Genomic DNA, 12,382 nt, shown 5'->3' with positions numbered 1-12,382 from the left:
TCTCTGAAACCTTTACAGAGAATGCACAACTTGTGCGATCTTCTCTCTGAAACCTTTACAGAGTGCACAACTTGTGCAATCTTCTCTCTGAAACCTTTACAGAGTGCACAACTTGTGCGATCTTCTCTCTGAAACCTTTACAGAGCATACAACTTGTGCGATCTTCTATCTGAAACCTTTTCAGAGCATACAACTTGTGTGATCTTTGCTTTAACAACTTTTCAGCACACACAACTTGTGTGATCTTAACAGTAGTAAATCTTTTGAGCACACATGCAGAACCTTTTGCTTTCTTACATCTTGGCCTGAACCAAATTTCTCAGTGCTGTGCCAAGTCAATGCAGTTTTCGCACCATTTTACTGTGATTTGTGATACACAGGCAATTTAATATATAATAACAACAAAATACAAAAACAGGCATTTTTTTTTCACCTTGCAAACTGGTTATGTCAATTTTGTTGTGGCATTAATGATTATGGTAATTGGTAGATGTAGCTTCTGAGCTGGAAATTGTTGTTTTTCGTGGTTTAAGAAATAAAGGTTAAAAGAGGAAGGTCGAAAATCAATACAAAAAGTAAAATTTGTTAAAAAAATTTTTTTTAATCAAACCCGAGTCAAGGACTGACTAATTTTGATATCTAATCCGTTATCAGCTACTTTTGGTTTCTAAATCATGACACCTTACTTTCAGATTTTCTTCCCTATTCCATCAATTGAAATGGCTGTCACTTCCAGTGAGACCAACTTCAAAGGCCCATAATCAGTGAAAGCCAATGCATAAACTGACTGAGAAATGAAGCTTTACTTGCTTCTGCTAAAAATGGATCATCTGACATCATAAAAACAAGCACACAACTTGAAATCCTTGTTTGCGTATGGTGAGTGCGAGTGCGAGTGTGTGTACCTGTGTGAGTATGTGCAAGTGTATGCATGGATACAAGCAAATGTGTGAGTCAATAATTCTTACATTAAAACCATGACATACTCAGAAGTTTGATGAATGAACATCAATTCTCTTTCTTCTTCCCATCTGACCCCATCTCTTTACTTTTATCAAACTCTCAGAGACAAGATGATATAAGGAGAAAAAAAAAACGTAAACGAGCACAAGCAATAAAAGATCAACAATAGATCCAAAAAGTATGAAGATTACACCTGGTGTTTGTGTGACATATCACAGCATTGCTTCGAACAGTTAGAGTACGGTAATTCACTGTCAAACATCCAACTATGTCTCATGTGCACCAAACCTTTTTTCTTTTCCTTTTTACATCATTCAACCACTTTCTAGTTCTGTGCATTCCATTTGCTCCTGATAGATTCAACATTCATTGTCAAAATCATGACAGAAATAAAAGACCAAAAAAAATCAAATCAAGTGCAAATCTTTAACCTTTTTTTTTTTTCTAACTGCAAACTCAAAACCAACACATGCATACAATTCATCACTGCTCCATTACTTCAAACGTTTAAACGCTCCAGACACTCATGGCAAATTCAATAAACAATAACAGTAACAATAAAGATAAAATTAAAACAGTATGTTAAACAGTTTAAAATCTGTCTTTTTCTTTTTACAATGTAATGAAGAAAGGAATCAGTGAAACGCACAAACCAGCTAAAAGAAATAACAATCTCTCTTGACATTACTGAGGCTCATTCTCTCTTTCCTTTACCTAAAAATGTACAAAACCTGCTAAAGTTTTCAACCATCTCTCTTGATATTTTATCAGAGGTCTCATGTGCTCTCTCCATCCAGCAAAAAAAACAACAACAAAAAAACAAACAAATGTTTAAAACAGATTTGCTTCACCATTTCTCATAATAAAACTGATACTTCAAGTACCACTCCCTAGACCATGGTTCACCTCAGGCTGAAAAGTCAGTTCTGTTCATGATGTTAATACTGATTTATGGCTGTACCAAATCCCTGAAAAAATCTTTGACGGCAAGTCTGACTGTAAAAATCTACCGTAAACTTTCCATCCAACAGCATGTTTGTTCCTTTAAAAAAACTGTACACACACACACACATATATATATATATATACACACAAACACACACATATATATATATATATATATATATATATATGTGTGTGTATATATACAAAAAACAAAAACAAAACAAAACACACACACAATGACTAACAGACATTCACAAAAAAGCCAAAGATGACTAAGAAGGTACCTACATGTTATATTCAATGCCTTACAGACACTTCAATGTATTTGATTGTGTGCTTATATACTATGTGTCAGGGCCTCCATCTGTTTCATGAAGAGTAGATTCATATCACACACATGCAGCTTTGGTTTTGATAATTTCAAGATAACCAATCAATATGACCTGCTCTTAATAAAGGTCTCCTATTCCCCATCATGCATCAATATCTATTTAAAATTTTTTTTATTTTTTTTTTTAACAATTTTAGTTTCAATATCAGTTTTCAAAAGTCAAAGAAAGAAAAGAAAGATGACTGTGTAAAAACAAGACAACTATTGTGATCATATCATTAAAAGACAAAATAACTGTTTTTAGATGAGAATTACCTTTAATTTCTTCCATGTATTGAAAAATGTCCAAATAAAAGTTGTAAATCTAGTGTAAATGCAAGTTTCACCACAACCATTAGGGGGTGGGGGTGGGGGGATGTGGAGACAATGATAATGATGTAATTAAGTGGAGAAGAAATGGAGAAGGTGGGGGAAGGAAATAAAGCACTGTAAAATAAGGTTTTCCATAACATTATCCGGACAGTGAAATATCTCCCTCTCTAAGTCTCTCTTTCACACATACACATACAACAATGAATCGACTGCAATACAAGGGAATTTGTATTAAAAAAGTATGAAAAAAAACAAACAATAAGCCATGAAAGAAGGTAAATGATGAACAGTTATATGATCCCCACACCCTCCCCCAGACTCTCAAAAAAACACAAAAAAAACAGCAGATAAGGAAAATAAATAATATAGCTGACCCTCAAAAATCAAGCATAATATACACATCACAGGCAGTATGAACAATCCCGGTTGCCAGGTTGCTATTTTTGTGACAACACACAAACGTACACCCAGTAAATCTACCCTTAAAGATCAACAAGCACATCACAACATTCTTCACATCTGATTGTACAGACAAGAAAGGGAAACAACAAGAAAGGGAAACAACAATATCAAATATATACTATACATGTGAGAAGGCAATGGGACGGGAACCACAAACCAAATCTGTTAAATCAAAAGCTGTTGATATAGGCACTTAAATGTTAGACACTCTCCCAGTAAAAACTGACAGCCCTTGATCATGATTAATTTCAACAAACACAAAAAAAGCAACTGAGATTTCCAATACAGTTTATACTAACTGCCAAGTACAAGGCCTAACAGCTGAAGTCAGGTTTTTCAGGGAAGGTACAGCCATAGTTCTGTAGAACGACTTTAGCAGCATAGGTGCCGCAACGCAAACATTCATCCACAGTGCCACCTTGCACCAGCTGAGACAGGAAGCCCCCGACAAAGGAATCCCCACAGCCGTTGGTGTCTCTGATCAGGCTGGGATCTACAGGCTGCACAGGGATCTCTCTCACCTCCCCTTTATAGGCAACAATGGTAGACTTTTTGCCCTGCGTGAAAACCACCATACGAGGTTGATCAGCATTGGCTTTTGGTAAATCTGCTGTCATCTGTGCAATCTGCTTGATATCATCCGTCTTAAAACCTGCTTGGTGAGAAAACTCTAAAGCTTCGTCGCCGTTGCCAAACAAAATGTCAACATACTGCATAAGACCAAGGGACGGGTCAACAAAATGTTTAACAATAAATGTGGCATGCAAGTTCATGACGAGGGTCTTCTTGTGTTCAGCGCAGTGGCGGGCAACGCTCATCACAGCGTCAGGGCTGACTGGGACGATGAATCCCCCGATGTAGTAGAAGTTGGCTTTCTCCACCAAGTCCCAGTTATGTTCTTTGTGCAGGTGATCTTCAGTGAAGTGCTCTGCAGCGCCAAGCTCCGTCACCAACGAGCGATCCTCACCCGTGATGACTGCCCCACATATGCCAGTTCTCATCCCAGGGTGCACCTGATAATGGACGTTGACCCCAACTTCCTCTGCCTTCTCTTGCAGGATGTGACGGAAGTGGTCATCGCCCACGCCTCCAAAGAAGGTGGTGGCATGGGGAACCTGCAGCAGCCACTGAGCCACGCGTATGGAGTTCTGGGTGGCGCCACCTGCAATGTAAATGGGGCTCATGTTCTCCACCATGTCATGGAACATCTCGTGCTGCTTGTCAGTGGCGATGATGGCATTGTTGGGCTCCAGGCCGTAGAGCTTCAAGTAGCTTTCATCGCTGTAGACAGTGATGTCCAGCAGAGGGTTGCCCATTCCAAGCAGCACACCCTCCCTCACTTTGTTGTCTTTGGCACTCGTGCTGTAGGCCATCTGTACAAACACACCAAAAAAAACCACACAAACGCTTTGTTAGACTGGAATGCAACATATCAAATGCAACATTAAGTGCACACCAGCATAATCCAGCTGTCAATTGATACTAACTTTAAAATACACTGCTATTTTCTTTTAAATTCAAAAGTACAATTTTTTTAAATTTTTTTTTTATCAAGACCAAACACTTTTTTGGCTTCAAGTAGAACATGGGATGCATGTATTGTATGTCTTATACAAGGTAATTACTCACCAACTGGTTGCTTTAAATAAAATCATGAGTGATATATTGCTTGCATGAAAATGCAAATGATGCCGAGTATACAATGTTTACTTCTACAGAAATCCTCATTCCCACTGGGCTGCTGATCCAATACCAGTAACTTTTTATGCTGACCAGTGAAAATACCAGGTCCCCCTTCTTTTTTTTTCTTTTTCTTTTTTTAATTAATTTTTTTGTCCCCCACTGTAATCAACTGATTTGTATCCTTTGCAATGTGCAGCACAAACCCAGGTAAGTCCTATTCATACACATACACCGATACAGTTAAAAGTTATCATAAACAAGTGCTATCAAGCAGCACAATACACTTACTATGACAGGTCAGTGTAACACTGTCCTTCTCACAGTTTCAAGTGCAGTGTTCTAAAACATACACCGCACCATCATTTTACATCACTAGTGCAACAGCATTTAACTCTGACTTAGGCCATTTTTTATTCTGTTTCAGATTTTTTGTTTGCTTGCTTGCTTGTTTTCCTTTCGGTAGTTTTTTTTTTTTTTTTTTTTTCGTTTGTTGAGAGTGGTGGAGAAGTGGATGAAGGGATGGAGAAGGGAGGGTTGTAGAGGGGAGAGGAGGTTACGCACAATGACACTATGTAAATTCTTTTTCTTGTGTGTTTGTGTTGTTTTTTCATCCATCTCCCTTTCAGTATGCCTATAGATATATGTGTATGAATATGCACATGCATCTCTGTGACTATGTGTGTGTTATTCATGCTTCCAACTCCATTAAAACTTGTTAAGAGACCTGTCAGCTGACTTATGCTGTGAGATTTATAAATTATATAAATTTGGATGTGGCTGGGGGAGTGGTGTGAGAGGTCAAATGAAACCTCATAATGGATATCATTATTTGATTCTTCATACAAATACTATATTCAAATCTATCATATGGAACTTTGTTTAGCCTATTCCCCAACCAAACAAAGTGAACTCTGTACAAACAAATGTTACAATGTACTCCAAAATAACCAGGGGAAGACTGAAGCTGACTGCAATGGGTGCTTTGAGATAGCCTTTGCCAAACTTTTATTTGACAAACAGTTTACAAAACTGTCACAGCCCACTCAGACCCAAAACTGAATATCTCACTTGCACAACATAGAAAAAAAAATGCACACTTGAGATTTGCATTCAATCCTGTATATTTACAATGAAGATATTTTTCACATACATTGGTATGCAGTCAGTCAGTAGTAAGTAAAGAACACAAGAGTTCTGAACAGTCAACACAAAAATAATGTGTAGAATATTCACAGTGGACTTCCAACACAATGAAGAAGAGCACATCTGTCATGGATCCAATAATCAGAATTCAGATTATATAGTAATGCATTTAATAAAGAATATATGTGCACTTTCAGAAAATTCCATCACAACAACCACATGCAAATACAAGAACTTTTCAAGCAGATGCATTTCACACATGCATTACTATTTATTAACTTCTCTTGAAAATAGGGGGTTTGTGTTTGTTTTAATCAGTCTAAGTTTTGATTACCATTTCCTCTGATTATGCTTATTGACCACTGCTACTTCTAGTAGATAAAAATCAAGAACAAAATAAAATTCAGTTTAAATATGAGGTGAGAAGACACTATAGACTGCTGGATCACTAACAGAAGATATCACTTCACAAAGCTGTCAACCATGGATGCTATCTTCTTTGACTTTTACCTCATGTCACACACTCAGAGCATTTATAAATACAAACATGTGTTTGAGTATGTCTGTGTGTGCATGTAGTGTGTTTTCTATAGGTGTGTATGCTTTCCTTGTGTCTGTGTTCTCTATTTGTGCATGTCTTCTCTGTGTGTGTGTGTGTGTGTGTGTGTGTGTGTGTGTGTGTGTGTGTGTGTACTCTTTGCCACTACCTCTCCTCTGGTGATCTTTCATAACTGACCAGACATTATATCAAGAACACTGCCCCAGGCTGTACAGACAACTACTCATACTCAAATGAGTATTTTGAAAATGAAGTGAACACAACCTTGTGTCAAATTACCTGTGAACAGCATCTTCTGTGTTAGTATGTGTGTGTTACGAATATGTGTGTGTGTAGGTACCGTACTCTGTGTGCATGTGTATGTACAGAAGAATAACTTGACATTTATGACCACAAAGCAATGGACAGAGAGCACACTTATTTTGGGTCATTTTCTGCCCTTAATTCAGCTCAACACTGACACAGACATCCATTCCCCAGCACAATAATATTTAATGTCTGTCCTGAAACAATCTACATATGTGAGAAAACAGCTTCCTTAACCTTTCACATTAAGTTACAGAACTGATTATTTGTAAACTGGACCTGAGACATACATACCACTTCCATATACAGATCACAAGAACTGAAAGCCACTTTATAACACACTGGTTCTGAACTCAAGTCCAAGGTATTGAGTTATTGCACACAACGCTGAGTACAGATCATAGCAAGAACTAAACATCAGTTCACACACTGACACACCATCTCTGTGCTCTAGTCCAAGCTGTCTAAGTTAGCGCACACAACTGCCCAGTTCATATCAGTTATCACCACTGGAACTGAAAGCCAGTTGGTAAAACTAACACACTGACTCGGTTCTAAGTCCAAAGTATGGAGTGACAATGGAAGGCACAGACTGTGGCTGCCAGCCAAGGTCAAACAAGCTTCTGATCACCATGTTCACCTGCTGGTAATGTGGTAGGTTGCTACTATTTGTGTTCATGCTGTCACTGGGTTTTATGTGGCATATGCCTAGGCTTGAGGGGACTCATAAATTAATGACCTACGTCTACCTTGCTCTTGCTTCTTTTTTGTTCTTCATAGCCCACCCCCACCGAAAACACTCAGGGTGTGCGCGCACATGTGTGTGTGTGTGTAAAGGCGTAGGTGTGTGTGTAAGAGGGTAGGTGTGGTGTGGTGTGGTTGTGTGCATGTGTACATGCATGTGCGAACATTGTGTGTGTTCCTTCATGTGTGCATGCTTACTTGTACCCACTGCTGTAGTGTATCTGCATAACCATGCATCCAGTCCACTAAAGAAAATGACCTAATTACTATGAATAAGCAGCAATAGAGACACATACATGAACACTTTAAAAGAAAAAAAGAACTGATTTCTAAGTCTGTTTCTGATCAGACTGGGTTCATCTATCCTGTCCGTTACTTCAGGTCTTTGACCTGACTTTCAACATGAACTGATATGTATTACATACTAAAGTGCCAGCAACCAGGCTGACGAGAAGACTCCAATGGACGCAGACCAAAGTGTAAATTATCAAGAAATACTCCACACTATGCAAGAGAGATAAACCCCTTCTCCCTCCATGGCGGAAAAAAACAAATCTAAAAAATATTATTACTTAAAAGTAAGTATTTACTCTTGATATAATAATTTTCTCTCACTCTTTTTCCTGAAAATAATTTCAGTAATTAGGTCTTTTTCTTTAGTGGACTGGATGCATGATAATTTCAGCTGAACCGGTGGCCATGACCAAGACTAAATCCGAATGGACCTACCAGGGGTCACAGTTACAAACTCAAGAAACAGTTCTGCAGCACGAGTCTCCGACAAAACTTTATCAGAGCAGTGGACACCTGGAACAACTTGGACGACAATGTGGTCAACGCAAAAACACTCAACAGCTTCAAATATATGATGTTCTGCAGAGACCTTTGCCATCCGCTTCGAACCACCCAAGTTGTCATGTGCCCGCTGCCACCCACCACTCAGTTACAGACTCGGCTGAAATACTACACTGTACTATACTAAGAAGCAACATTAACCCCTAGACTGCCTATATTACGAGATAACTCGTCATCGCAAGCATGTACACTTCACTGCCACAATGACGAGATAATTCGTCATCGAATTACTCTGACTTTTCCCTGGTTTGCATTCAGTTCGTTGACAAAAATAGTGGTAGTTTTAGCCTAGGGAATCTCTCTAGATTCTATTCATAGCTAGAAACACCATCTACGTCATGAGGCAGTCCTTTATTTGAACCTTTTGGTTGGGTTACTGTCCCAGTGTTTGCCTGTCTCCTCTCCTCGCTCGCTCAACAAAATGTTGGACTGATGCCATGCTCAAGACATGCTATCGTGGCGAACTAAATCAACCAAGATTGCTTTTTTTAGCTGATGCTCAGAAAGAACCGAAGCGTAAATTTGAAGGAGAAGACAGTGATGAACATTTATAGGACGATTTGATAGAAAATAAAGGGAGCAATCAAGAGAGTGGCCAAGATATGACTATGAATGAGTGATGCCGGCTGTACAGATTTAGCAGACAAGAGAATGTGACCGAATTATTAGCAGGACACTGTGTGAGTGATATTCTTGGCACTCAGGCAACGCGGTCTGATGAGAACTGGATGAAGTGACCATGTGTGAGAGGGGTGAAGAGGAGGGGGGTGGAGACTGAGTGGGCGTGGCCCCACATCCATATTATCACTTGGAGAGGCCACAATGCATTGTGTATGTCTCTCTTTTTTTTCTTTCTTTCTTTTTTTCTTTTTTAATTGTGGTTGTTCTAGTATAATTTGTGTGTGCAGGTATTATTCATTTGTCCAGAAAATATATTTGAGTGCAAATTACCTGAATAATGTTTATAATGAACAAGTTGAAAATGTGACAAAAAACAAAACACTGATTTCAAAACAACAGCATGTCACTAAAAATATATAAAATAGGAAAACAGCATGTGTTTTGTATTCTTTATTCATTTGCCTTTCAGAAAATGTATACTTTTATGGGTCTTTCTCCAATAACAAAGAGCACAGAATTTTTTGAAAATTTATACCCGTTTTTTGTGGAAAAACCATGGCAAATAGATTTCACTTAAATGTTATTTTCCTGGCAGCGAAAGAGTTAAGTCAAGGTATTAAAACTGCTGTGGCCTCAGTCAAGTTGATGTTGACCTTAACTGACCAATGCCTCCCAGGTCAGTCCACTCTGTTCTCTGCCTGCCTTCTGCACTCATTGACAGCAGAAGGCCCCGCCCCCTCCACACTCCCCCCCCCCCTCACCCCAGATACTGACCCCATCCCAATATGGACATATCTGACCCAGTTTCAGCCAATGGCTGATCAAACGGTTGACCCATTTTCCCCCATTCATTAAGCCCCCACCCCCTCCCCCTATCTCCCTTCTTCGCCTCTCTCGCCGTGCGGTGGAGACGGCAAACAGTGTCGCACACAGTGTCGAGGTCGCTGAATGTGTGGCACGAAAAATCGATGCACCGACCTGCCATCTCAACCTTTATCCCCCCCCCCCCCCCCCCTGCTCTCCTCCAGTATCTTCAGCAAGTGACTCAGTGATCAGAATGATCGGCTTCGTTAGCATTTTACAGATAATACACAACTCATCATTCCAATAGGTAGCAATAACCTGGTTAATCTAAGTTTAATGCATAGCTTTAAGGAAAGTTTTCGCTGACGGGTAAGAACGCGATCATGCGAGAGGCACAGTGGATGGACATGACGTCATTACCCGTTGACGGTACCAACTTTACAAACTTTTTTTTTCCGGGTTGGTATTGTCATACAGCGCCAGTGTGGGGGGATGCTTTAACATACACCTGCTGTGTTCGTGATTCATAACGTTTCGACTAAGCAAAGAGCAGAAAATGGAACAGACGGCCAGGATTCGCAACTGGGCCGGTTGCGAGAAATGGATGCTGAACCACCAAACGATCGTACAAGAGAATTCAACGTGCTGGCACAACAAAGTTACAAACACACCACACGTAACACATATCGGGTTACATATATGACTGCACATTCAAAAGTGATACAGATCGGAAGCTTTAACATCGGTCTGACACAGACAATAAAAAAGGAAGGGAATAAAACAGACCTACCTTCTACTATTCCAGTATTTTCTCGAGATCTGGAACTGGCATGCAGCAGTCGGGACATAGTCGACCCCCCTACAGCTGCTAGAATGGAACTGGCTCCGCTGCGCAAAGCAGATTTCTGCCGGCTGGCCCATCGCCTGGAATGTTGCGTGCACAGGGGGGTCAGCTTCATCTTGCTTGTCTTCACGTCCTGCATTTTTGCTTGGCTGCCCGTAGCGATTCCTCTTTGGACCTAAGTTCTGGGATTAATTAGGCCTGCTGACGAGTTCATGCCAGTGGCTCATCTCCACCTCAGATGCAGTGCAAAACAACTAAACACAGCACGTTCGGATAAAGCAAAAATTAGCTGGATCTACCGTGAATGGTAGAACGGCAACATAAATTTATATGAAAAAGCGAAAGTGAAAACGCGTTCAGTGTCTGCTCTGCAAGCTCAAACCGTCGCCATCAGCTGCTCCGGCACACAATTTCGACGAGACAACCACCCACCGTCTGTCCAATCAACGAAAGGGGTTACGCTAACCTCTGAAGTCAGCAATTTCTTATCTGCTCGCTTGCACTTCGTGGCTGATGAAGCTTGTCGTCAATGATGATGACTATCCGATCCCGTTTCGTACTAGGATGATACATCCATGTCACTGACCATCTGGCAAAGACGACTGACTGGTTTTTCTACGAAATCATGATCCCTGATCCTCCAGTGTGCACTTTAGAGCTGGCGCCCCGGCGGGCGAGCCGAGCTCACTGGCAAAGATTGTATGGCACTACTAACCTACATTGGGCCTCATTATCATGTGGTTTTGTGAAGGGCGAGGCGAGAGTTCTGATTGGCTGGAGCCCAAATGCTGCCAGGTCGCACCGCCTACATGGAAACTGGGTCAGGAAAAAAGGGGGAGATTTCTTTTTCAACTCATGACGTAATGTCGCTCGGCTGCTTCGCTAAATACACACGCCGTCACTAAGACCACCATCACCATTGTCCTCACTACTTTGTCGTTGTTTTTTTCAGTTTCAGTTTCAGTAGCTCAAGGAGGCGTCACTGCGTTCGGACATATCCATATGCGCTACACCACATCTGCCAAGCAGATGCCTGACCAGCAGCGTAACCCAACGCTGTTTTTTTCATTGTTCATGGTGATTCGCTATCGTAAGTTTATGGGGAAAAAACCAAAACTGTAACAATGACAACCATAACCGTATTTTAAAAGAAGAGAAATTCAGTAAAACTGACAAAAACAAATGCCAGATACATAGACAAAAACAAATGCCAGATACATAATCAAGAACAAATTTGTTCATGCATAAACGATTTTTCTCAACATAAACTGATTCTGTATTAATGAAAACGTGAATTTGCAGACCACTGAGGGTGCGCGTGTGACTGCATTTGACTGAGTGCGTGGGTGCCAGTGCCTGCCTGTGTGTTGAGGGAGAGTGTGTATGACAGCCTATGAACTTGGGGGTGGGGGTGGGGGGGCGTGGGGGGAGAATGTAAACAATAATTACCAGGATAAACAGATTAAAGCCAGAATTATGTTCGATTTGATGATACGGACAGCACATGCGCAGAGGCCGTGGTGTGCAGCTGACCCCGGCCCATCGAGCTCTATGCCCCGGCCGCTGCTACTGATGACGAACATCCTGACACCCTCTCCACCCTTTTCCCCCCCGGCACCAATCGACTTGACCCAGTTTTCGACATGACCCACATTCCTGACCCGGTCGGAAAGAAGGCCAAAGCAAGTTCTATATCGTGTGCAGCTTTTTTTTTTTTTTTCTTTTTTTTAAGACCATCTCTCTCTCTCTC

The 12,382-nt window shown here is 40.6% G+C and overlaps 1 protein-coding gene and 1 pseudogene across 3 annotated transcripts in view; both read right to left on the bottom strand.

The window, feature by feature from the left end:
• The window catches only part of LOC143282149 (large ribosomal subunit protein uL24m-like), a 40,762-nt gene that overhangs the window by 16,138 nt on the left and 12,242 nt on the right, over positions 1-12,382 (bottom strand). The gene's annotated exons all lie outside the window — the stretch shown is intronic.
• On the bottom strand, positions 2,091-11,089 carry LOC143282148 (uncharacterized; annotated as a pseudogene). Its single transcript, XR_013055214.1, has 2 exons — positions 10,579-11,089; positions 2,091-4,446 (listed from the first exon to the last, which is right to left on the bottom strand). The product of XR_013055214.1 is annotated as an uncharacterized LOC143282148 (transcript).

This window comes from Babylonia areolata, chromosome 5 (genome assembly GCF_041734735.1).
Source record: "Babylonia areolata isolate BAREFJ2019XMU chromosome 5, ASM4173473v1, whole genome shotgun sequence".
Classification (NCBI taxonomy): Eukaryota; Metazoa; Mollusca; class Gastropoda; order Neogastropoda; family Buccinidae; genus Babylonia; species Babylonia areolata.
The sequence above is the reverse complement of the archived record's forward strand: the minus strand, read 5'-3'. Positions and strand labels throughout refer to the sequence as shown.